Here is a 23,755-nt window from a genome sequence, read left to right on the forward strand (position 1 = left end):
GTTATGTGCTGTTACATATAAACCACAGGGTAAATGACAGCTGTTGCTTGTTCTCCTGTAAGCACTTCATAAAATTTACATGAACAGAAGAAACCTGTTTGCTGCTGCTCAGATCTAGATGCTTTCTTCAACAGCCTTAACATCAGATAGAGATGGGCAGAGCTACAGAGCTTCAGTGCCACGTTTGCCCTCACTACCTGTGGGAGCTGTGCCTGAGGAAATGCTAACACGTCCCCTGCAAACACAGGGCTTCCAACATTGGCGTGGTTTGGACCTTCACTCCAGAGAAGCCTTGCCACGTCGCAGGTATCACCAACGTCAAGAAAGATTGGATATTAAGGAATAACAGTAGCTCCATCCTGAGCTCATTGTCCGTTTGCAAGGGCACAGAGCAGCCCAGCAGTGACATAAGGTGGCACAGCAAAGTGACAGGGAAAAGCTGGCGAAGAAAAGCAGCATCTGGAAGAGCTGCAATTAACATACACCAAGGGATCATTTACTCTTGAGATTTGTTTATTTTTGCTGGATTTTGGATGGGGATGCAGAAAATGCATTAAACACAACTGTCTTTCATCTGAATGTGTGCCTGTGAACACGTAGCATGCCTGGAAATACACAGCACACAAATGAGAAATCCTCCCATGACGCACAGAAAAGCAGGCAAGAAACTAAGATACAGCCACAGTGGCCCAGGGTGTGTTGGTGTGCTCTGCTCACCAGCTGCTTCTGGGCAAACGCAAGAGACTGGGAGGGCTACTCACCAAATAGACCACACAGCTGAGTGCTGGGCAGAGTGAGCCGAGGCCATGGCCACCTAGCAGTGAGGAGAAAAGTCAGGGTGGAAGATGAATATGGACATAAAATATTGGGAAAATATCCATCCAGGTTCACAAACTGAAAACCAGTCTCATGTCACTTGCCCAGTTCTGTTCTCACTTATCCACAGGCCTGGCTTTACCAGCAGTAGCAGGGCAGGTCTAATACAGTTACACAGGGATCTTGACAGAAATACCACCAGCCATTGTAGGGGAGCTGCAGCAGCACTGAGCTTAACGAGGCTCATGACCATTGCAAGGTGAACTCTAAAAATGGATTATTTTTTCCCTTAAGGCAGCAGGGATGAGGTCTGCTCCAGATTTCTGATCGCACCACACACCTGAAGGACAAAAGGATCCGAGCAACAGTGCCTTAAACCGTAATAATGACAATTAATTTCCAGACCCCAGATACAAGAGACAGCAGAGTTTTAATTAAAAAGTTTGAAAAAGACGCAGGTAGAAGGAGAGATTTATGACCTGGTTTCTGTTCTGCAGAGGAACCGAGCAGCTGCAGCACCCGCTAAAGTGGGAGGGATTTATGGGTGCCCAGCACCTGTGAACGTGAGGCCGTATTTGTCTTGTCTGCTCTGCAGATGGGGAGGAAGCCATGGAAATAATACTTTTCACTTGGAAATCTATTGCCTTTTAGTGGGAGCTCTCACTCCCTTCCTATCCCTTAGGTATTGGTTGTTTTTCTCTGCTGATATCCCCACAAGATTCAGAACAGAGAGGGATGGGAAAGGTTTATTCTGCATCCCTTCGGGTTGCCAGTGGCACCTCTCCTGCCCTGTAGGGGGGCAGCCAGCTGTGCGACGGGCTGCGCTGCGCAGCCCTTCTGCCCACGAGAGGCAGCCTTGCTTGGCAGGGCTCTCCTTGCTCCCCCACGTCACCCCCACCCAGCAGGGACGCGCTTGTGCTGCCCCTTGGTAGCTGTGATATCCTCACAGCCCCCACGGCTCACCCTGCTCTCACAGGCACCATGTGGTGCCCTCAACCTGTGAGCCACACCACAGGCCGACCTCGTCACAGCTCCTCTCCTCCTTTTCAAGCTGGAGAGAAAGAGGAGAGAAGCCAAGAGGCGAGTGACCCCAATGCAGCTGACTATCTCCCTCTTGGCTGGCCCCTTTGTGGCCCAGGGCCCTCGTTACATCTCTGAGTACTCACAGGTTTAATGAACACTGCCTGGTAGCTCGCTGGCCCTCATCCCCTCCCTCGCGTTTGGATTCACACTTCATTAACCAAGAAATGTTTTTCCTTGGGGGTTTGTACTTCTTCCTCCCTTGACCCCAGCTTTCTACTCATTTTCAGTCTATTTCATGCCTGGCCCTGGGAAAAAAAAAATGAAGCAATTATGACCCGGATCAGCAGCCAGGAGAGGAATCGGTGTGGGAGATGAGATGCCCTCAGGTCTGGCGGCTAATGACTGCCTCTGGGTGATGAAAGGAGCCCCACGGCTCAGAGGGAGCTGACACCCGTCCCAGCACACCCTCCGAGCTGCCCCGCTCAGGAGCCGGGAGGTGCAGGGGGCCGGGGGCACTGCGGGGCCGCGGCCGTGCTGAGGCACGAGGAAACGAACCCAGGCTCAGCCAAAGCTGCCTGCAGCAACAGCCGGGCACAGGGCGATGCTGCTGCCCCACGGCCACGCTCCCCTTGTCCTTCCCACTGGAGGCAGGCAAGGATTTGCTTCTGACACTGCTGCAGCAGCCAACGCTCTGTGCCTCCGTTTCCTCCCTACAAGCACCAAAGAAGACATCTGTGCCTGCTCTGGGACACTCTGCCTCTTTGCAGCACAGTTCATCAGGGACAGGAGCCATCTGCCCGCGCCTCTACCCGGAGCCACACACACGGACGCTGCCCCGCGGGAGCCAGCTGCTGACATGAAGCAGTGCTCTGGGCCCTGCTCAGACCATAAATCCACTGCAGCAGCAGGGCAAGGCCGGGCATGGCGGACACAGCCCCAGCCCCTCACTGCGTGCACCAGGAGCCGGGCACACTCTCAAGAGGGATGCCGCCTTTTCTGGCACTTGAAGACAAGGCGGTTTGCCACGCACCTCGACAGGGAGGAATTAATCATCTTTAATTTCTTCGGACTTGCAGAGAGACCTTGTTCCCACCCCCCAAACACACCATGGGTGGTTCTTCTGCAACAAGCAGGGTGGAGGGAAGGGGGGAGTTCCTTATTTATTTACTTCCCTGTGGAAAGACCTCAGCTGTTATCGCTTAGCAATGCAATTCTGCATTACTCAGAGGGGAGACTCGGTGCTGGGGCACCCTCCCCACGTGGCTGGCAGCAGCAAGGAGGAGCCATGGCTCCCTGCGGCCTTCTCCTGTACTGTACAGCAATAAATCTTTTTGCCTGTGGTTCTGACATTTGCCTACACAGGAAAGACAAAGCCACCCACTGCGAACAAGTTCTGCTCGTTACTGCTGCTCTTTTAAACCTGTTTAGGTTAAAAAAAAAAAAAAACCTCCCTTATAGACCACTCTGGCATCATCAGGGGCCCGGAGATTAGCATGTGAATCTGGGCTTTCCCAAAGTCTAAGGAATTTAAAGTTTTGAAGCAGCGACACACGCACTGAGACCCTGCAGGGTGCGGCCTGTGGAGGCAGAGGTCTCCTCCACCGGGCTGCGGGGCCCACGCATGCACGGCCGGCAGCACGTGGAAGGGCGAGGTGGTGGCCAGGGCCCGGCGCTCCTCGCCCCTCAGCACCACGCATGACGACGGAACAGCAGGGCAGGATGCAGCCCTACAGACCCGCCTGGTCTAATCATGAGTCCACAAGCCACATTTCTGCGTCTCTTTGGACTTGATTTTTTTTCCATCTTGCCCCGTCGCACGCATTTCCCATTCAGAAGGGGTTATGAGCAATCTCAGCAGGCCCGAGCCCACAAAGGAGGAAATCCTCGGCAGCTCTGGGAGGCCACAGCCCCTGCCCCAGCTGGGTCTTGCCCCTTGGGTCCATTTCTGCACCCAGAGAAAGCTGTTCACTGGCGGGCAGCTTTGCAGGAGGGAAAACAAAAAGCTAACCCCCAAACCACACCTTGGTCTACAACCACAGAAAGGGCAGCAGCTCTTGCTGCCTCCAGAAACCATATTCCTGCCTCCAGAAACACACAGCCTGGCCCAAACCGATGAGCACAAAGCAGAGGAGCTTCAGCAACTGAGCTGGAATTCTCCACAGCTTGCTGTATCCCTCCTACAGGTGGGTGGTTTCCTCTCTGTTGTTGGGCTAAATCACATTTCAACTTTCCAAAGGCAGGACCTGCTATTTAACATCGCCTTAATCTGCCCCCTCTCAACACTCCTCTCTGTCAGCTTTGCAAGAAGTAATTATTAAACATTCATTTAATCTTGGGGAAAGCTAAAGGCAGTGAATTTATTCACCAAGCAGACACACACACCATGCGCCCTGGCCTTTGCTGAACTGCAGCTGTGCCACAGGCTGCCGCCTGCCTTTGGAGAGCTTCCAGAGGCACCTGGCATCCTCCAGGCACAGCTTGAGCACACCCTGGAAAGTGGATACTGAGCAAAAGTGGGTGCCCAGTCAGGGTTCCCCCTCTTCTCTCTACCACTAGTTACACTGTCACTAAACCATGCTACAATTAAACCCCTCTAACGGCAGATGAGGTTACAGTTAATGAAGAATTTGAGAGCAGAGCTCATTTAGCCATGCTGAGAAGCTGCCCTCACACAGGCACAACACCGCAGATGAAAGGAGCATCACATTCAAAAATAAACTCCCATATCACAAAAGTGCTCATGCATATGATGACAGGACACAAAGGACACATGAGGAGGTGCATCTCCTTCCCTTGGCTGCTAATTCAGACAGATGAGCACAAGCCTGCAGGGCTAGTTCAAATATTTGAGAGCCAGTAATTGAAGGCAGGTGTCTATGCTAGTTTTCTTGCTGTTGGCTTGTAAATATAAGGCTACTACAAGAAAAGTGGTCAGCTTTCTCTACTACCTTCTCCTTCTTTCCCCAGTAAGCAGCTATAGCTACAGAAGGCAAAAGCTTCCTGCACGAAGGTATACTTGCTTACACCACTTCTATGCTTCTCCCTTGTTGAAATGAACAAGCCTCACTTACCTTTGCCAGTTTTGCAAGCTACAGAACTACATCATCTACCAGCTCTTAGAAAACCTTGTCTAGGGCTTGGCTCACAGACCCCTCCAAGAGAAACAACCACATACCTGCAACGGGTAGGGGCTTACAAAGTGTGTTCCTCAGGTTTTCTGCCCCAGCTGTTAGTTGGGCCTGCTTCTGGCTAGGGTCAGGCTGAAGGCTTATTACAAACTGAGAAGTCTCAGAAGAAGAAATAAAAACTCAGGATTTTATTGTATTTTTTGCATAAAATGTAACTAGAAAAAAAGGCCCTCAAAACCACAGCCTAAGAAAAAGAGGTCTGCTTAATAAAGCTTTGCCTGATAGGAAAAGCTGCCCCAGCTGCATAAAGGTGGCTTTCAGGCACTCATTCCTGTTTGGTGGGGGGAAAGCACTGTGAGGGCTGGGAGCAGGATGAGCAGGGGTATGTCCCTAAGACATTCTGTGGGCTTTTTTTTTTTTTCTTCTTCTTCTTTTTTAAACATAATTGTCAGCTCTGACCTTGCATTGGATTCCACCTAATTCCTTGCATATGAAAGCAAACCGCAGAACAACTGATGTGAATTTGCCACACAGCGTTATCTTCATCTGCTTGTGTCCCTGCCTGCTAGAGGCAGTGCAGTGCACAGCCTTGGCAGATGTTGTCCTGCGATGGTTTTGTGGTCCTCTGTGGTTTCTTTTCCCCTCCAGCTGCCTGAGGGGAAGGAGCACGTTTCTCTTCCTTTTTGGCTGTAGCAGAAGCGGAGGCGAACGTGACTCCTCTGCCTGGCACTGCTCTCCCCTGCAGCCTCCTGTGACGGGCTCTGCCTCACTGACAGCAGATGTGAGGACACTACTGCCAGCCTGCATGAGGCACACTAGAGGCACAGGCTGATCACCACCACAGCAGATGATTTCTATGACCTCTGAGAGCCATCAGCTGTTAGGGATGTAAAGCAACAGGTGAGTTTTAAACAAAGATCTGTCATTTGGATGGTTCAGACTAATGTCTGCAGCTCTACCAAATAAGATAAAATTTATCACTGAAAATAAAATTAAAAGGTTCATCAGCTCTTGTCTCCTCTCTATGCTCCTACATGCCAGGGCACAAACAGGACTCGGCTGTAGCGCTGCTCCGCTAGTCTGGGGTAAGGAGGTGCCTTGGCCACTCCGGGCATCTTTTCACAGCACTCCATTTCTTCCTCAGCCCATGTTCACCTCTCTGTGCAAAGCACTTCACAGTGGAAAGCTCTACCAGAAATCACACTGCCCTAGGGGAAGGAAGCAATGGTAGCATGTATCTGTGGCACCTTCGCTCCAGCTCACGCTGAGGAGCACCATCTTGTCGTGCTTTCTAGCCAGCAGAGGAAATTGGATACTAAATGTGCTCTCATGCATGCCAACAATTTCCCTGCTTTGAGTCCCATTTCATGTATAAAGACCAGAGAGGTGTCAAGCGATTAGTAGCACCTTAGATTTGTATAATTAAACCAAGTCTCCAGAAAGCTGTCTGATGCAACGTCTGTAAGGAAACCGGACACGGTGAATCCTGAGCCTCTTGGAACCGCTTTGTTTCGCCTGGAGACTTCCTTACTGAAGGCTTCGTGAGGGAACAGGGGTGAGCACTGCCAGCCAGCGCTCAGCTTCCAGTGCCTTAAACAGAAGTGATGTGGCCGTCGGGAGGGTGTCAGCTCCTATTGGGGTCATCTACAGAGCCGGGACAGGAGGGAAGGAGATGCCTGGGAGCACCAGTGCAGGATGGAGAGAGTGCTGCAGGACTTCAAGTTCAGGACCCAGAGCATCCTGCAAGGGCACAGTGTTTTTTCTCATTCCAACACAACAGATGATTAAGGAGCACCAGGCTGAGACTCTTAGGCTGCCTGCAGCTGGAAACAAACCTTTTGCAGAGGCTCATGTCTACATTCAGCCCACAAGAGCAGAAGCCAAGTGAGTACAGCCACGATGGCAGCAGCAGTGTTTAAGCCATACTGAAAGCTTGCTACCGGGTCTCTTTCAAGCAATACTTCTTCCCATTTCTACCCTTGTCATTAAGATGGGCCACTCGCTCGCTTCATTCATAGCCATCCCAGACCTTTGACTTTCCAGCAACTGATGGGTGGGCTCAGAGAGCAAGCAGAGCTGAAAGCCAGTGCCTCTGAGCTCTGTAGGACACGGGCTCCAGAAAAAGCAAAAAGAACCAAAACCACTTCACGATTTGCCTTTTTAAAAGTCATTTCTATGACAAAGCTTGTTTCACCCTCAAGAGTCTCCAAGTCCACTAAAAACAGTGCTGATGTTGATAATACTTCAATCTGACGGGCTGTTTGCATGCTTCCTGAAACACAGCCTAACCAAAGTGACACCGTACTGTTGGTCATTTGGGACAGGCAGCTTATTCTGTGCTTTTAAAAATCTGCGTTATGAAGTAAAAGCTCCATGCAAACAAAGCCAAAACAGTAGATATCGGGTTGGCATAGTAGTGGTGGGTTTTGGTTTGCTTGTTTTTAAAGAGAAATGAGGTTGTTTTTCCTTTCCAAGACAGAGGAATGGCAAGTGTTAAAAACAAACAGTTCTTCAAGATACCCCAAAGCATCTGTGTTGTAAGGAATGCCACTGGGATTATATCTGCACAACCAGGCCAAACTAAATTTGGTTAGTTAGCAACTCAGGCACAGGTTAAAAAAGGGGCGGGGGGGAAGAGTTACAGCCTTTTCTCAGAAAAAGAAATTAAACATACCAGTCTTCATCTATTTAAGATTCTTGGGATTCTTCCTGGTCTTTCTTTGGGAAATACCCTGTGATAACTTTGACTGAGAAAGGATGGGGACATCAGAATCCAGCCTCTCCCCCTGCAATGGGATCTGTGTCTTTTGTCCTGTGTGCAGCTCTTGGCACCCGGAGGGGTCTGCTTCAGGGCAGCCGTCTGGCCGCTCAGGCTAACTATAGCACAGGAACTACCATTATCAACATTTGCATTCCCCAAATTCCTTTGCAGATCTCCTCTGGGATAATATCATAGTTATTCTTTGTTTGCAAATATAGATACTTTACCGGACTAATTAGCTGGGAACTGCGTTTAAATTGATGCCACATGACATGATTTGAGTTTTTTTAAACAGTCATGTTATGAAAAAGTGACCTTGGCTCCATAGGCCTGGGGCACGAATGATTTGTGTTCAGCAGATAGAAGGAAGGAAAAAGGTTAAATGCAAATCAAACCAAGAGCTTACAGAGAGTAACAGGTTACAGTGAAACTGCTTCCACAGACGGCCCCTTATGTGGCTCCATTGTACAGGTGGAGACACAGAGGCCCACAGAGATCAGTGCTGGAATTAACTCCAATTAGCTGGAATTAACTTCACAGTTACTAACGTGCTCAGGCCAGCCCTCATTCTAAAAAGTGATAAAAATATTTTTAAAACCTTCTATAAATAATATGCCGTGTTTTCTTTGATTGGAGAGTACAGACTGTGATAATCTTCTAGCAGCCCAGGTGCTGCTCCTGCATGATTGCCTTCCCCTGCAACATGTGTGATTAAGGCCTGAGCAAGGATGGGTTTTACTGGGGTAATTTCTAAATTAAGCCCTTAAGTATCCGACTAATTTTGAATTCACCGAGAGTTAAGCACCTGCTTAGCTCTAAGTACCTGCTTAAACAGGTAGCTGAAGTGGGGCTTGGTGGAGGCTGATCCTGGCCGTGCTGGGAAGGTTCAGGCTGAGCAGGGAACCTCTGCCTGCATGGCAAAACCAGAGCGGTTCAGCAATACGTTAAAAGCAAAGCCCGCTGCCAACAATTTACGTTTGCTCGAAAAGGTGTTTTCATCCCACCGGAGGGCTGCCGCATCGCCTTGCAATTTCTGAGACTGACAGACTGCCAGTGTAAAAGGCCCTCGGCCGCTCAGGAACAATTAATTGGTGACACTGGCAATTATGCTGGGATTGATCACCTCCCTTTTCAGGTTCATTCAGACTCCAGCAATAATGATAGCACACCATGCTCTCTGGTTATGACAGGACTTGATTTGTGGTCTTTACAGAAATTAATTGGAGTTCAAATCAACAGTCTCAGAAGCTAAGTTCATAATATCTACAAAGATGTGGCAAAAATCTCCACTGCAGCATTTCTGTTTCATGCCAGTTTGCAAGTTGAAGGTGTTTTTGTTTGTTTGTTTGTTTTTTAGTGGCAATATTAATGGGAAATGCTCTTTTCGGAAGGAAGGCAAAAATACGTGTACCTGTGCTGAAGACCTCAGTAGCACAATGGGATATTTAAGATCTGTATGCCTAAAAAAAGTTGGGCAACATCACCTGTAGGCCAGAAGTACTGGAAGTGAACAGTGGCCAAGCTGAATATTGCCAAGTTTGAATCAGAGGGTATAAACAGTTCCATTTTAAAAGCTTTTTCCTTCCAAACTCTCCTCTCTGGTATTGTGTAAACGGTGAGCCTGAAGCAACAGCAAGGCAGCCTGGACAAGAGTTGTGTGGCGGCTGCTGAGCGCACCATGACATTGGGAAAGCTCCGGCTGAGGGCTCCGCAAGGCAGCGGTCGTCTTTCTGTTGTGTCCTTGTGCAGCTCCAGATAATGAGTGGGTTTCCACGCTCCTATGGTAAGAGCAATAACATTAACGATAAACTCGTGTGTTGATGCTGAAAACAAGGGAGCAGATCACTGGAGCCATCTTTGTGCAGAGAAGGGAGGGACCAACCCAACAAGTCAAAAGCCCAACTTTTTACTCCTCGCTGCCAGCTGGGGTCCTGTGACCATCGCAGAGGTTTTGTACCTCAGTTTCTCCTCATGTTATCACTCGTGCCACAGAGCCAGTAGAGGGGAGACCATCCCTCAGTGCCTTGCCTTGCTTGAGGTATGCAACTGCAGTTAGGGACAGCTGTTGAAACAGAGAATCCAATGACCAAAAGCAAAAGGATCCGTGTGACCCTTCCTGCTCAGTCCGGTTATACCCATGTCCTAGGAACAACAGGCCCCTCTCCTCCTGCTCCTGTTACTCACCTGGGGACACCACCACCTAAACGAGCCATGCCCAAAGGAAGCTGTTTCTGCTCTTGGGTTAGCGACCCATCAGCTTTACTCTGCTCGTGATTCATTCCAGAGGCTGCTACCTGCTTCCCCGATAAAGCCCCGTTCGCTATTTCTGTGAGCGGTGCAATGCAGGCCACGACAAACTCATAACTCAGTCCAAATCTGAGCAATACATCACTGCTTAAACAGCACGGTCTAAGAACAAAATGGAAACAGTGTGATTTTCATGCTGAAGGACTAACGTGGCACCGTGGAGTTTGTAGGTACCTGCTGTAGCAATCACAGGAAATATCATACGACTTAAACTGATAAAATGAATAAACCAGAAGCCCTGGGCTTTTCTGTATAAGCCATTGTGCTGTATTTAATGTACTTGCTGCTTCCAGCTTTATCAGGTGTCCTAGACAGTAAAAAGCTGTAAAAAAGATTGGAACTCTCCCTAAGACTACTGTGGTGCCTCTTTGTCCAAATTACAGGTTTTTATACACAGTTTCTAGATTGTGGTCTTTTATGTTAGGCAAATTTTAATTTAGAAGAAGTTGAGATGACTGAGTCTGGATTCAAAACATTATTTTCTTTGAAATTTATCATATTTCAAGCTAAAGAATTAGGCTTAGAGAAAAAAATCACAGGCAGATAATTAAGAAGCAACCAAACCCACCAAATGCTGCAGTACACCCAACTAACAATGACTGAATGTGACCCTGTAAAGAGAGAGGGGAAGATTCAATCTAAAAGATTCAGGACCTGGTTTTCCTCCCTCCTTCCCACCACCAGTTTCATTGATCTTACTACCTGAGTGGCTATAATAAAAACCACTGTCTCCCTCAACCTTCCCATATAATTTCAAGTTATTCTAGAAATTAAAGCGAGAAACAGATGTATAGAAATTTGGTAAATTCTGCATTATATGCAGACTAATTCACCCCTCCAAGTCTTCAAAGGGACTGGGGTGGCCTATGAGCTTGGCTCCCCTCCTCCATTGTGCTTGACAGAAAATTGGGGATACAAACAAGGTACACAGTGAACCTTGCGGAGCAAGTGGGAGAAAGCATGAATAATTTCCGTATGTATAATCACCACTCTGAAGTCAGCGCTATACACTTCATACAACATGTGCATTCCAGCTGTAATGTGCGTTTGCAGTGTAGCTCACCCACCTGAAATACAGACAGGAAATAAGGTTTTTCCAGTGTCTGAGTGTAACAAGATAAAGCAGCTGAGCTTAACCCTACCTACACCGACACCATGGCGGGAGGAAGCCCAGAGGGCCGTTCACATGCTTAAGGCATCTCGCTGAATCAGGAGCTGGAGTGAATCTTGCTGATGGGCGGTGTTTTTATCTTCTGGCAGGGGAGTAAAATTGCTGGTCTGGGGCCAGCCTCTGATTGTGGCACGGCTGTTATGTTCAAACAGGATGACAGCCTCATTGTTACCAGGGACGGCAGCTCTGGAGGGAAGGCACGAACATGGAAGGAAGGAGTATTTCGGGATCAGCCCACACGCAGCTGTGAACGGACTCCCCCGCCTGGAGCCAGCTCAGGGCACGGAGGAGCTGTCTGGGCTGCTGCACGCTGCCGCTGCATACCGCACGCAGCTCTTTGGAGACTATTCTAGTGAAAATTAACAAAAAATGGAGCCCAACAGGCTGGAAACACGAGAATCACAATGGCCAGGCCTGCCTGAGGAAACTCGCCTTGATGTTTTGGCCACAAAGAGGGAAGCAGCTCGGGTGGTGTGGGCACCTAGGCAGGCACCTGGAGCTGAAACTACAGCCCAGTTTCACATTCACAAGGAAAAGCTCTGTAAAGAAGGGTATTGAGGGAATGCTACAGACCCTACACCTGGTAGCATGACACACCATGTTCCTGGAAGCCATGAAAAAGAAGTTGATGTCAATTTCCTAAGTCCTTGTCACTCAGCAAGCACTTAGGATTTCCAGTTTGCTTTACAACCATGACCGTATGCATCCTTACAGGGGAACAGGGCAGTAGCATCTTTCTCGTTTCCAGAGGACAACACCAAAACACGGCTATTCTGTAGCAGAACAGAAGATTTTAAGCCTGCCTCACAGCCATACCTCAGGGCTGCTTGGCCTCACATCTCGAATGGAGAATGTGATCAGCTTTAGTCTTTTGACAACAGATAGTCTTTTGACAGAAAAATTCTCATGAAACATATCCATGATGCTTAAAGGAATACACAACAAGCTGTCCTGACAACCAGCTCCGCGGGCTACACAGAGCTAATCCTGAGCCTGTAGAAAGCTCCAGACTTGAGCATCAGAGTCACTGCCAGAAAGTCTAAAGTTTATTTAGTTTCAAAAAAATTTTGTTAAGCCAAGGAATGTAAACAGATGAAGCTCACAGCCTCAACACCAGGAGATCTCCTGTGTGAGCAGGACTCAATGCAAACTAAGGGCTTTAACCTGTGAACGCTCTCCGGCACAGCACTTGCAAAGACAGCAAGGCCATGAACCCTGTGGGGGACTACACGTAGGAAGAAGTATGTTTATAGTGTTTGTAAGATTTGCAGGACTGGACTCCAGCAATGCATGCAACCTTTTAACTTCAAAGCCGTTCTGGTGCCCTGACATTCGTTAAGCAGGGAAGCTGGCCTGGCACCCCCTGAGGCTCTTGAGATGGAGCAAGGATAGATGTGATCCTGAACACTGCAGCTACCCGGGGCGATGCTCTGCCTCTGGGAAAAGCTTCCTCCAGCAGCCCCCTGCTGTGCGAGGCAGTACGCAGGACTGCCCTCTGACCTGCCACGTTTCACCGAGATGGTGGTGGTTTCCTCCTGCACCCTCTGTACTGACTTACCCTTGAGACTCAAGGAGAGGATCTCCTCCTGGCCCATTCAGGAGGGCTCGTGTCATGCACAAGCACTTGGTTGTGAGAGCAGGTCTCAGCACACCTCTGGTCCTCAGTGCAGCCTGCTGTCCCCCCACCGCTGCTGCCTGTGCAGGGGTTGATAGCGATACAAAGCGACTTGCTGCAGGCTACAGCAGGAACCAGCGTCCAGGCTGCGGTTTCCAGGCTTTTTGGCTTCTTCCGAGATGGCTTCCCTCACTTCGCACAGTCCTCACTTAGGATCCGTATTCCTCCCTTTACAAAAGAGGCTCAGAAGTCTTAGGACTCCGCTGAGTTATTATGCAGTAATTCAGGCAGCATCTTTCAGGATGTACTAAATTAAACCGTTAACTGTACCTCCGAAATTCTTCTTCTTGAAAGACCGTTTCTACCTCATATCATTTATTAATCTCAGCTGCACTGAATTATTAAACTGAAATTCTCAATTACTCCCATCACTAAAAATACCAGTGTGGCTTTTAGACCCACATTTCTACTTTTTACTGTAATGCATTCTTCATTTTAATTACTGGCACCACATTTCCAAAGGCCAGTGTCTTATCTTTGCAGGATATTTGTCAACCTAAAAAAAGGGTGACGAGTGAGTAAGTCATTAGGTGTGACAAGCAGTGAAGTCCTGAAGGAGAAGGATGTGGAAAAAAATCACATTATCTAGGCAAACCAAAGACATGTCAAAGCGAAGGAACAGGAGGAAACATCAGCTGTGTCTGCCGCCGCAGGTGTGTGTGGCTCAAGACACTTCTTGTACTCATCACCAGACAGAGACTTAATAGAGATCTTTCCACAGAGGGAAAATAATTTTTTTGTAAGTAAAAGTCGAGCAGGGAAACAAGAAGAGATTTACACGGTAAGTTTTTTGCCTACAAAGATAAGAAGGGCTCCCCAGGTAGTACTCTTAAATGAAGAAATTAAGAACATTTCTTATCAAACCTATAAAATGCATAAACAACAACCCTAGCCCAAAGTAAGCCTCCTCTGGCCGATGGCACCTACCAGTGAAGTACCACAATCCTCTGACTGCCATTGCCTTTTCTTGATTTAAGAATGTCATGAAATTCCCATCCCCAAGGCCAGCTCATGATCTACTTGGTGGAGGCCCACCACGCGAACTCCTCCGCACTTGTACACCTCCCCCTAGAGGAACTGACTCGGGAATGATAAAAGAGTTTCATCTGCATGAACCCCTCTCTGAGCACCCTACTGAGCTGCCAGCGGCTCGGGGCAGATAGGAGGGTCTCCTTAGGGAGCAAAGGGCTGGTTGTGGCATGGGGGTGCCAGCTGTGGTAGCTTTTCTCTGACCAGCAGAGACACTTGAAACGAAGACCCACTTGTACACTCTAAGGAAGGGCCCAACAAAACAGTGGTGTGTGCAAACTGCAGGACTGCAGTCTTTACCCTGGTTGTTAGCTCACGCTGAAGCCTTTAATGCCACACTTTCATTTTGGCTACCTAGGCCAGCTACCTGCATCAAAATCACTCCTCTGCCTTGCTGTGTGGACACACCTGCGTGCCAGCTGTGACACCTCCTCCGTTTGTGATATGGGCATCGCCTCACAGGAGAGCTGGCTTTGGGTTCTCTAATGTAATTCCTGCCAGCCAGTGATCAAGAGTAAGGATCTCCAGGCGTCGGTTGGACTGTGTATGTAATGCCCAGTACATTTCCTAGAGTCAAATGCAGTAAATGGGCTTTCTTCCTCTGGGAACACCGATGTATCCAGTCATCATCTCTTTAAATTCACCTGCACCGAGTAGAACAAGAGTCATTCTTTCTTCTGTATAGTTCCTTTCTTATTTGTGTGCTTTCAATTTCACTACTTGTAAAAATACCGGGACCAGCGACGACTTCAGCAAGCAGAGATAAAGTAGAAAATGCAAGGGAAGGCTCAGGAGACCACACTGGATTTTTTCCTTACAAGATAAATAATGTATTACATTATACCTCTCATTCCCCTTCCAACCTTCTTAATAAGAAGAGACAAACACAAGCCCAGCTGCACACAACCAACATCTGACAAGGTCAAAAACTTTTAACCCACAGCATATGTGGTTGTAGTAAAGGTGCTATGAGAAGTAGTTTTCTGGGACCTTTACCATCAGATGGATCCTCTGGAGATAATTTATATGAAGGTCCTGTTAGTTTTTCAAGTTAATCTAGTGCCAGCTGGAAAGGCAGGAGTAACCACTCCGGAGGCTGAGCTTCTATCTACAGAGCAGGCGTAGCACAGGGTGGGAAATACAACTTTCTGTTGTGCCACTCCCCACCAACGAGCTTCAGTTTTGACCTAGGACCCACCACCTGCAGGCATGAGCACAGATTTTAAACCTTTGACTGTCTGGAGTTACTGGATCTCCGCAGCCATCTATGCCCTTCAAGGGCAGGACTGGATGTTTCATTAACTCGCCTTACCTGTTGCCTTGTTCATTTAGAGACTGAATTTTGATAAACAGACATAATCATCTTTCCCTGAAGTGTTTCCCAGAGTAATTCTAGCCTACAGTCAAGAGGGAGAAAATGTAAATTCTTGAGATCTGCTTCTGGCTCTTCTCTTTGGGGGAAAAGAACATGGAGAAAAGAAAGGGATCTTGTCCCACCTACACAGAGAGTTCCCTGTGCCCACCCATACAACGACACTACACCAGGAGACTGTCAGTCTGCATGAGGTTTGACATCAGCATCACGCTGCAGAGCCAGCTCTGAATACCTGCAGAAACACCGTCTGTGGCTGGGGCAGATGTGCCTCCTACACGTCTGGTACCCTTGTGCTCACTACAGCCATGTGCTTTTATGCTCTGCTCTCTTCTTCAGTCTCTGCTTTTCTACACAGTTCTGATGGAAACGTCAGCTTGCTTCTCATTTTAAACAGGAACAAGGAAAATAAAAACACAGCAAGCATATGAACAAGAAAAATGTCTGCAAAGACCCAAACTGCAGCTGAATTTTCAAGGGCCATCAACTTATAATTCAATATAGAAAAATTCCTTTTTGCAATTCATAATACTACTCAAGAAGGTGAATTTCATTTTTATTAATAAAAAAAGGCTCTTAATGTTTATACATGCATTAACTATCCCCCCATTTTTAACAGTCACTATTGAACCATAGGAGCAGAGGGACTATGTCATCTTCCAAACTTTGCTTCTGGGGCAACAAAACTAACTGGGCCCTTAATCTAACCTGGTTGATCAACTCTTTTCTCTTTTTATTTTACATCCCATGGCTTTCTAAAGCCCCCTCTTTCATTCTGTGCTGCTGGTTTTAGAGCCCCACTGCAGTCTTTAGAAGTGGTTCTCTGCTATTCAGTGCAATTGGCTTTTGAATGAAACATGAGGTTCTTTAGCACCTCAGGAGGCTGAGCATGCTTTAGCAGCCCAGACCCAGCCTCAGCACAAGGACTGCCCTTTAATTCCACTTAAATAAATTCAGTGTTGTTGGTTTTGCCCCTGCTCAGAAAGGAGCTTAGTGGGAAAGTCAAAACAGATCTCAGCCAAAGGGAAAAAATAATAAAGCAAGCCCATAAATTAAGTCAAGCAAGTGTATCCTAGGAACAAGAAAGAGCTCATGCAGACGAGGCAAACCATGCCATGCATAGAAAGAAAATCCCCACTGCTAGTCCCCCCTCATGCCATTCCAAAGAAGCAAATCTCTATGTGAAGTGTTTGTGAGCATGCTGGAAACAGAGGGGCCCTGGAAAAATAATTAAGAAATAAATTCCACCATTCGGTGGCATTTGTTCCAAAGGAGACAAAGTGTCTTTTGTCAAACTCTCCGACCAGAAGCCTTACAGAGTTTGAACTGCATCCACAGCCTCCACTGGTATTAAACCTAAAGTGAGATCTTATTGTTTGCCTTTCCTTTTGCTACTTGAAATCCAAAAAGATTTAAAAATATCTGACTAATCAACTAGGAATGAGCTGCATTTTTCCCAGGATATGAATCAACTTTATTATCGTTAAAAAAATCTGTTAGCATTGTTACGGCAAGAAGAGTACCCCAGAATGTAAGAGGAGCTAAGGTGCATAAACATGGTGAAGAGATTAGTCCTAGACTCTAATAATAAGCCCCTGATCATTCATCACATAAAGTACTATCAAGTCTATAGTATTGTTTGCTAACTAGCACTTATTAGGTAAGGATGGGATTTTTAGAAGGAATTAAGCCCCTTCCAAAAATCCCTTCCAACTCTGGAGGATTTGGAAATCTAGCTAACATAACCTCTGACAAAATCCCCCGCTAAGCACCCTCATGTTTACTTTCTTCCCTCTGAAACTCTGAGAAGTCAACACAGCCCAATCGTGCTGCTTTACGCATGGGGGGAGAGGATGTGTGGTGAAGGACACAGCAAAGAACCAAACCCAGGCTGATTTACAGACCTGGTGAGGGCAGGAAGAGGGGGACTTCCCAGCCATCGCTTCAGCACAGGTCCCAGGGAAAAAGGTCATATCACTGGAAGCTTTTGGTCCTTCCTTTCACGGAGGGAGGCTGGTGAGTGAAGTGCAAGATACCTGCAAAGTCTCCTTTGCAGCCAAAATCACTGTCTCAGCATCTATCTCATCCATCAGCTGAGGATGCGTTGTCATCATCATCTTGCCTTCCCTCCTGGGAGGGAGAAATGGGAGGGAAAGGCTGAGCTCTGTAAGCAAAACAAAGTAGAGAATGGGAAAGAGCTGAGAGACCAATTAAGCACTGCACAAATGTAGGCTCCCTGCATGGCAGCTGACCTACAAAGGATATCCAGCGCAGACAAAGGGCTGCAAATTGAACTGATAGAGCAACCAGATGCAAAAGCAATGCAACCTCAAGCTGTGTTAAGGGGGGCAGATTACCCTCACATTAACTCTGCTATAAAGATATGATTAATGGCACAGAAACCAGAGCAGGTACGCTGGCATAAACGCTCAGAGACCTGATTCAGCCCCACTGTCTCACCTGTGCTCACCAGTATGTGTTTGCAGCACAGCAAGTGCAAATGGGGGAGGCGGCTGCCAGAATATTTCTTGCCCTGTTTGCAGTTACACAGCTGGGTGGAGCTGGACACAAGCCCTCCCCAAGAAGGACAGAAATCCAGCTCACCTGCCACCCCACAGGGAGACACAGCCTAAGTAGGCCACTGCTGCCTTGTAAGCACCGGGGGATGTTTTGCTCCTTCTCCTCCCACAAACATCCCTGCTTTGCCCTGCTGGAAGCAGGCGGCAGGTAAAGGCCTCGGAGCTGCCCCATGGGCTGGGAAGGGGTGAAGGGGATTTTTTGCACGTGGGTGTGGAAGCTCCCACTCCGTGCTTGGCTTGGCCCAGCGAGCACCGAAGCACGTCCCCAGACAGACGCATCACAGTGAGCGAAAGGAGCTCTTTTAAGTATAATGAGCTCTTAAAGGCTATCACTGGAGCTGTAATCTAAGTTCGGACAATTAATTTTTCAACCCATTACATTGGCAATACCACGCTTTCCACCCCCCCCCCCCCCCCCCCCCAATAAGAAACGCTTTCACCCCACTCCGCCTCTCAAGAGAGGTTGGTGGGAAAGACGTGCCTGCTGAGACCGCTCACTTCCACGGGAACCTGCAATAAAAATGCCACAACTAGAGACTGTGCGGACGGAGCGGTCTGAGGAACAGGAAATTTGAGGAGATAAATATGCAAAAATACTAGAGATGCAGCCAAGGCAGCAGTTTCAGGAGGAAAACAATACAGAGTAACGTAATTTCCCCCCGTAGCTGCAAGTCATTCAGCAACCTTGAATTAAGCTCACACCTCTGCTGTCTCTCCACGGCCTCATGAGAGATGAACGAAATCCTTTATCAGCAGCACTGAAAAAACCTCCAAACAGCGTAAATGTTAGAAGGCCCCAATTAAAGTCAGCGAGCTGGCAGCTGCCCCGCGATGATGAATGGGTTCACACATCATCCTGTGCCCCGGCTCAGCCATGCTGAGCTAATGTTTGAGAATTTCATAACCTGGGCAGCCCTTTTGCTTTCAAAGACACAGCCGTGGCTGTCCACTGATTTCTCCAAGAGGCAGGTAAAATGAGAGCTGGGTTTGCTCTTTCTCGAACACATCCTTAAGAATGGGGCACTGAGAAGGGACTACTGAATCGCTGTTGTAGGTAACATATTGTAAACTGAAGTAAAGAACAACTGGGCCTCCCTAGTACCAAGGAGGTTAGACAGGGAAATCTGCTTCCACCAACGAGCAGAACGAGCAACACAAGTGGGTGACAGGCTGCTAGGAAAGAACGCGGCATTACAGCTAGGGAGAATCCAGCAGGGGAAAACAAGTTGACACGCAGGCAGATGCAGAGGCAGACACACCATACATCAGCAGAAGCTTCCTGGAGCCCCCTTCCCAGCTTCAGCAGCCCTGGTAGACGGCGGCACCGCCAGGGCTTCTGCAGCAGGTGGACATGGAGCTGAGCTGTACGGCCACAGGCACATCCACACTCCTCATTGGGGCATGCAGGGAAAAGAAAATGGAAACTAGCAGGAGCAAGCAAAGCGCCAGTGAGGAGAGAGTCCCAATTAGCACGTGAAGAGAGCACTAGCCCGTGTCGTTCGTGCTATGAGTCTAGTTGCATTTTGTACCCTTGAAATCAATTTCTAACCCGCAATGACAAATTCATTTGCTTGGTTTGATGCCTGACTTTAGAGTCACTGAAACATGCTGCTGACACAGCCTGGAGGCTGATGCCCCTGCATTTAGCCACAAAACAGGCACCAACCCCCACCCTGCTGCAGAAAGTCCCGTCAGCGACAGCCAGGTCTGGTGCTCAGGGACTTTCGGGCCTCTGACTCTGCTGGGGTGGCTACCGAGAGCTGGTGAGCATCACCCCGAGTGCTGGTGGAAGGCAGGTAGCTCTGCCCCTGCTGTTCTGCTGGGTCTTTCCCCGGATGATTTGCAATCTTGATAGCACAGCTCAGATGCTGCTGACCAGCTCACCTTTCCTCAGCAAACCACAGAGCTCAGCTCAAACCCAAGGGATGCCCCAGTCCACTGCGAGTGAGCACACGGGGCTGTGCCACACGAAGCTTGGGCTGAGCGACCGCCATGCCGCGCGCAGCAGCCCTTGACTGCACGTGTGTATGTACACACTGGTATCTCTACAGCATGCTACTGCTGCAAAAAAAGTGCCTATTGTATTCAATACTACTGTGTAGCCATTAAATGCGTGCATAGAAATGGTGCTAATTACTTTTCCATTCAGCAGTTATAGTCTCTGCTGCTGTAGAAAGTGCACTCAGTACAAAGCAATTCATGTTTAGAAAACAGAGCCGCTTCCAGGAACCTACTGCATTTTAATTACCCTCTGCAGGTGTGTGGAATCCCCATTTTATAGCAATGCTACCATCTCAGTTGCCTTTCCCACTCCTTTAACACAGAGGTTTTTACTGTTGGCCATGTCCTTTAATGGTTGTGCCAGTGCCCAGGTACACGCGGGTCGGGTGGTGGTAAGGGGAAGCTGGAGGCCCCGTCCCGAGCCGCGGTGCTGAATGGCCACACTGGGAAGAGCCTCCTGGAGGGCAACACCTTCAAGGCAGCTGGGGTAGAAATTCACCGCATCTCTTTAGCTGCAAGCCTTATTTCAGCCACTTTATGTGTACGTCCAATTGACGGGCAGCCCTGAAGCAGAAGCAACAGACAGTACCAAGAGCCCCAGGGCTAGCCAGCCATGCACTTCCACAGCTCACACACGAGTTTCACATTTGAGAGTACACCTAATAAATCTACCCAACTGCTTTGTGCTAAATCTCATCTGGGACTAATCTTTTCACTTCTGTCAGACACGCTGCCCTTTCCCAGATGGATGTGTGCGTAGCTTCAAGGAAGGAGTTTCAGTAAATTCTTCCAATAGCTCCAATTTTTGCTTTCTGTGTGGCAAAGAGACCACCTCTCTGCCTCCCTCCCACCCGTTCAGAAGAAAACCTTTGACTGGAGACAAGAGGGTTAACAGAAACCTGCCCCGTGTGCTGGCTCAGCTTTATATCTGCGTAGTACTGCTGAACGCACTTCATTTCCTAGCTCTGGCTTGAACCGTGACGGCTGGCACAGTACGACTCCACGCCAGAAAACAGCAAAAAGAAGAGGTGAAATATTCATAGAAGAGAATATATTACGTGTCTCGTGGAGAAAGCAGGCAGCACCGACAGCCTGTAGGAAAGAAAGCAGCCGGAGGCTCGTGAGCTCCGCTTCCCTTTGTGTGAGGTAACCGGGGCCGTTCCCCGCTCGGCCCTGTGGGCGGCAGCAGCCACACAGCTGTCTGAAGCGGAGGCGGCAGCTCCAGCCCTGCGCCCACAGGGCAGGGACTCTCGGAGCCATCCCGCACCTCGCACACAGGTGGGGAAGTGGCTGGAATGACAGCACATGTGCCTGTCATCGGGCTGTCACTGGGAAAGGTATCTTCAGGGACGAGACGATAATAAAATCGCTCTCTGCAGCTCCCAGAACTGGTGTTTCTATCTGCCTCTTCCTTTGCCAGAGGTTTCACACTTGCTTGGGAAAATTCAGATCGTGCCACCTTTCCTGGTCACATATCAGGGTCAATTTACCACGGAAGCCAGCTCAATTACCTTTGTATTCCTTCTTAGCTTAGTGTCCAGTCAGTATCAGAAGGAAACCAATGCACACAGGCAGCAAAGTTTCTCCTCACTCAGCAAATGAAACGCGGCCCTGCTTTCACGCCTCAGTTACACACCTCTGTGTAGCTGTGAATAACAGACACACGAGCACGCTCCCTAGAAGCAAATGGTCACTTCACATAAAAGTACACAAATGCTATTTTTGCACCCATAAGCCTGCTGCAAGCATTTTTAAACGGGACTGCTGGTTCAACAGTTGTGCCGTAGGCCCTCAGGGAGCTCAGGGCTCGGCTTTATGAAGGCACTGCACACAGCAGCCTCTCACGCGGGGACTTAACTTCCAGCGAACAGCCTGTGGCAGACGTTTGAAAGGGGAATAATCAGAAGGGACGTTTCCAGTCCACAGCACTTGTGGCCAGGTTGCCTGTCGGCTGACACGGTGCCCAGCTCCTGCTGGCTGTCTCGTGCCGCAGAGCAGGGGTGGCCGAGGACGCGTACACGCTCCTCGGCTGCTGCAGTTTATTTTTGGCTTGTGTGGTTTCCTTTCTGCCTGTGTTGAAACAGATGGCTCTGGACTAGGAACGTGCCCCGTTCGGCAGTTGTCTTAGCACGAAGCTCTGGCAGGAGGAGGGTTGAGGCAGCACCATTTCAGCCTCGGCAGCTAAAACAGAGAGCAGTGGTTAGCTGGGGTCTGGGGAGCAGGCTCCATATCCAAAGCCCCGTCGCTGAACATTTCCTCCTTAGCTTTTAGTTGTTGGCTGTGCAGCAGTGCCCAACATCACAACCTGACTCCCAGAGCTTCCTTCCCTTTTGAGGGACAATCTCCAGCCGTAGGCAGTCCTACACCAGGTTTAGAGAACATTCACTTACCTCCAGAGGTAAGAGCCTGCTCAGCCCCAGCCGCAGGGATGGTGAGTGCCAACCAAACCCACCTTCGTTAGCCTAAACTAGCAACCTATGTCATTGCATTTTTCCTCTTGGAAATACTATAAAAATATATGGCTCAACATAAAAACAACCCCATAAAAAAATCTGCAGCAAAAGAATAAGATAAAATATGTAAAAAATATATTAAAGCCACTTGGAATAGCAGTTGCAGCGCTGTAGCCTCTTATTAAGGGGCTGGAAAGAGGAATGAGGGACAGCAGGCACATACCTGTTCTTTACATCAGTGTCTGCCCAAGTAAGACCTTGAAACGTCAGACGAATATATTCTGAATTCTCACTTTATAAATATATCTCATTTCTTTTTCTCCTCTGCTCTTCATCTCCAGATCTCTGAAAAGTATGGGGCCAAACACAATTTTTTCTCACTTTTCATTCACTCTTGAGAATGTAGATTAGAATCAGGAAGCCAGGGAGACCTCAGGATGATTTTAATTGCCTGCAGTTTCTTTTGGAAAATAGGAGAATAGATATGCAAGATCCCCTATGAAAGGCAGATGGATGACTAAGGTCTACCTTATTACGAGCTGCCGCAGCACAAACGTGGCATGTGGCGGTGCTCATTTGAGTGTGCACACAATCTGACCACCTCCTCACAAAGACAGACAACGTTAGAGGCTCTTCACAGCCTGACAGCAAGTTCTTGGGATGAGACTGCGACATGCATGCAGATACCCTGAAATGAATCAGGACTGGACAATGAGAAGGAAGGGGAGGAAGAAGGGCAAAATCCCAAATGATTAATTTCACAGATTCAGCAATCATGCTTGCACTCCCCAGATAACATACCTCTGACTTGGCCCGGAGGAATTTTCCCTGTGATACAGAGCCTCTGCCCTTTTCCTCACACCGTGTCTGCTAGAACAAGTTTCTTCTTACAAGCCAGATCCACATGTCACTGATGGCCAAAGGGATGCCGCAAACTCCTTTCAGATGAATCACAGGAAGAAGTCACTGCTAGCAAGCTCTCTCCCAGCAGCAGACAGGAGATACAGAGGTAACTCTCATTTCTCACTATAAGTTGCCATCGTCTTAGGCAACCAACATGTTGTTCCTTGCCCCAAGGTTTGCTGGGATCTACAACGCCCCATTCCTTTAGGCTCTGGTTATCCCCTGCGCTGTTTGTGTTAGACTGACTGCTTGCTCCTGTCAGGTTTGCTGGGTTAGTTCTGTGTTTTGGTGTGCTGAGGAGGAGGAGCTGCCCAGTGGAGAAGTACGGAGAGAAAGCCAGAGTAGCTGAGACCCAAATTTGGCCGGTTGGCCCATGTACCAGTCCCTACCAAAATTTCCACTGTGGTTATCACATAAAGCTTTTCCTTTCGGGGGACTTTTAGGCAGACAAAACATAGTATAAGAGCTCAGTGCCTTCGTGACACCATAACTTCAGAAATAAAATCAGGCCCTTGATCAAGGGGCTGGTAGCTCGGT

The sequence above is a fragment of the Anser cygnoides genome, chromosome 5 (genome assembly GCF_040182565.1).
Source record: "Anser cygnoides isolate HZ-2024a breed goose chromosome 5, Taihu_goose_T2T_genome, whole genome shotgun sequence".
NCBI classification, from domain to species: domain Eukaryota; kingdom Metazoa; phylum Chordata; class Aves; order Anseriformes; family Anatidae; genus Anser; species Anser cygnoides.